We start from the raw sequence: 3,450 nt of genomic DNA on the forward strand, positions 1-3,450 counted from the left end.
CGCCGGGAGGGGGAGGGAGCGGGGAGGTGGAGCGCGGCGTCACTTCCGCGGCGGCGCGGCCGGGCTTCCGCCGGCAGCGGGCAGCGGCCCGCTCCTCCCGCCCCGCCCCGGGCGCTCCCCGCTCCTGCCCACCCGGACCGGCATGGCCCTGCTCGGCCGGGCTGTGGCGTGCAGGCCCGTCAGGTCTGTGTCGGGGTACAGCGCTGCCTCCTCCGAGGAAGGGAGCTCCAACACAGCCAAAGCGCGGCTCAATAGCCAAGGCCTGTAATTCTCGGTCGAAAAATGAGCGCCGTGCTGCGTCTTCAAAGCGGGGGCGCGTTGGGCTCAGGAGCGCAGTAAAGTGTGCGGAAAGGACACAAAACAGGCGCACGCCGAAGTGCATTTAGCCAGGGCTCTCTACTGTGCTGCTGCAGAGCTCTCTTCTTAACATCACAAAGCGAAGATAATTAGTGTCAAATCAAGCGTTGTTCTTTTTTCCGGTGTTAAGTTTTTTGTTTGTTTGCTTGCTTTTGTTGTGCTTTCGGAACTGTTGGGGTTGCAAGACAGTTTCAAATTAATTTTGAATGAATGTTCTGTTGCCCAGATCCATGTTTAAGCTCCAGGTGATTTTTAGAAACAGCATCTCCTGGAACATGAAGTGCAGTGCACATAATGCTCTACATAATAGATTATGTTTTGCTTTGTACATTATGTTCCACATCCAAAAATAAACCTGCTTTTTTTACTTTATCGCAAGCTGACAATAAGAAGCCTGTGCTTCTCAGACTGAATTAAAATAATGTAGAAACATGACTGCAATAAATAAAAATGTTATTTTTAGCTTGACTCAAAATTTCTTGGTTCATGACTGGGAGTACTTCACAGTGTGTGGATCAGCATCCAAAGTGTCCTGACTTCGTCTTGTGTCCTGGACTTGTGTGCAGATCATCCCTGTCTATCTTGCTTGTCCCGCATTGAAGTGCCCATGGAAAAGAAATATGAATAGACCAAAAAACAGCTAAAAAGTCAGAGGTCCAAAGCAAGGGTTGTGTTGTAGAGCACACCTGCTGACAGTCTAGACATATTTCAGGTATGGAGATGCTTGGGTTATTCCTGGTGCTTTTATCCAATTTGTGACATGATAAATTTATCACCTGCAGATCTTGTGTCATTCCTGCTATTAATTCTGGAAGACAGAAATACTGTATTTAAAGATTTTTTTTTGGAGTTTCCAGGTTAGACGAACTAGCAGATTGTGAGCCCTTTGGTACAGTTCAGAGTATCACCTGAAAAAAATTTTAGAGGTGGTAGTTAGGAACAAGTAAACGACATCTTAATTGAACTTCTAGTGTTGGTTGCAGTTATGATTGCTACATTTGATCACAGATTAAGAGTATGTGTTCACATCTATGAATGCACAAGCTGCTGGTGAATGAAATGATTGGTTGCTTTTGCAAGGAGAATTCACTCTTCTGGATTTCTCATAGCCCATATAGGTACTGTTAAAGTATTAAGATCTAATTGGGTTCACATACTTGCCTAATGGTGGACTGATTTTGTAGCTAGTCTTCCAGAAAAAAAAAGTGAAGCAGATTAAAAAATAACAGCAGATAGTAGGTCATGTGCAATTGAATGTTTTATATGCATCTGAGTCTTATCCACAGATAGTTTTAAAGGGCAAGGAAATGAAATATGAATGAAAAGGTCATCATCATCACCTCCAAACCACCTCAGAGATTAATACTAGCATATGAACAATCTCATGCAGGGCCTTTGAAGAGGCAGGAAAAGACATCAGTCTCTGCTTTTCTCTTTGCAATAATGAAGGATGACCAGTGAAGCCCTGGGACGCCCATATGCTGTGTTTCATGCTCGGGGCTCTTCCACTTCGGAGCCTTTTTTAATAGTTGGACTTGCTGGATTTATTGTCCACAGTCATTTACAGAATATATTATGATATTTTTTATTCTTGTATGTGTATTACTAAGCAAATTCTGTAGGCAGTGTAGGAGACTAAATATTATGCAAGCTGTTCTATTTATTTTCTGTTGTGTTTTCATCCTTTCCATAAGTAGACTTACTAAATATGTCTTCCTCTTTCTTGTGGTCATCAATAGCTTCTTTGTGAATTACTGTGCCTCAGGGGAACAACTTCAGAGTTGATCCACTCCAGTGAAAATGTTAATGCTTTACATATTAAAAATTAAAATTATTATTAAAATAATTTTTAAATTATTAAAATATATAACAACTAAAATTGTAATTATGCATTAAACATTAAAATTATTTCAACAAAATGTTGCTGTCCTTCACCCAGTAAAATTCAGGAGGCTGAGGTGAAGCAGGGCTTGAAACAGTAATGTGATCATGAGAGAAAGATTCTTAGCAATACGACATGGTCTTGGAGAAGTGTCCTCATAAGTTTTGTTGGGGACAGCACAGGTCACTACTCATGAAGTAATCACACACCTTCCAAACCCTTAGCCCACCATGGGAACAAATGGCAGCAGATGAACTGGTGTCTTCCTTCAGTTCTTCTTTCACACCGTGGGATGTTCTGTCATATGATGGTGACAGCTGGAGCTCCCTTAATAGCAAAAGAAGGGGGGAAAGGCACTGTAGCAGTTCCACATAAGAAGGTAGCCTACACATCCCTGTTTCTCATGGATACACAAAATCCATTTATTTGTATATTGTTCCTTTGGTTCCCTTGTGCTGTTAATGATGTAAATTCAGATATAATCCTGATTTTGAACATAAAAGCAGCAGCTGGTTTTCTAAGGATCTTGTGACACACCTCTTGTTAGCCAACAGAACTCTCTATGCTTTTCTCTTCAAAGCATTTCAGACCTTTTTCTATTATGATGCTCCTGCTGCAAGACAAAGGGGAGGAGAGCTATTTTCCCACCCCTTTTTATTGTATATGATTATCTCAAAAATATTTAAATATATTACTTTAGTTAAGAGTGGCAGAACCAGTTTCAATATAATAGTGTTTTAAATATTAACCTATTCTTGCCAATATCAAAATAACAAAAATATATATTTGTATTTTTAAAAATAAATTTATGTAGAATTTGCCTGACGAATCAAGACTGAGAAAGGTGCAGGAATTTTCAAATACTTTTATTTCAATATCAGCATAAGCTGTTCATGCAGTAATGTTATAGGCAACAAAGTGAAAATATAAGCTATGAAAAATTGTTGTGTTAATCAGGATAGCACTCAAAATCAGAGGAGACCTCAGCTTAATTGAGAAGTGCAGGGTATGTTTTGTCATATAAACTTATGTCCTAGCTATGTCAGTCCAACTGCAATGAATGTGTTTTGTTTCTTTACTTGTAGTCCTGAAGGCTTTGATCTTTCCAAATCCTCTTGGAGCCACTCTGCAGGCCCTTTTATTGTTTTTCTCCCAGAAAAATAATCCAAATGGTAAGTCTGTACACTCTAAGCTGTAAGAAATTGTCTTTT

This window comes from Pseudopodoces humilis, chromosome 5, assembly GCF_049639895.1.
Source record: "Pseudopodoces humilis isolate 2021_Gansu_Grassland_sample_001 chromosome 5, ASM4963989v1, whole genome shotgun sequence".
In the NCBI taxonomy this organism is placed as follows: domain Eukaryota; kingdom Metazoa; phylum Chordata; class Aves; order Passeriformes; family Paridae; genus Pseudopodoces; species Pseudopodoces humilis.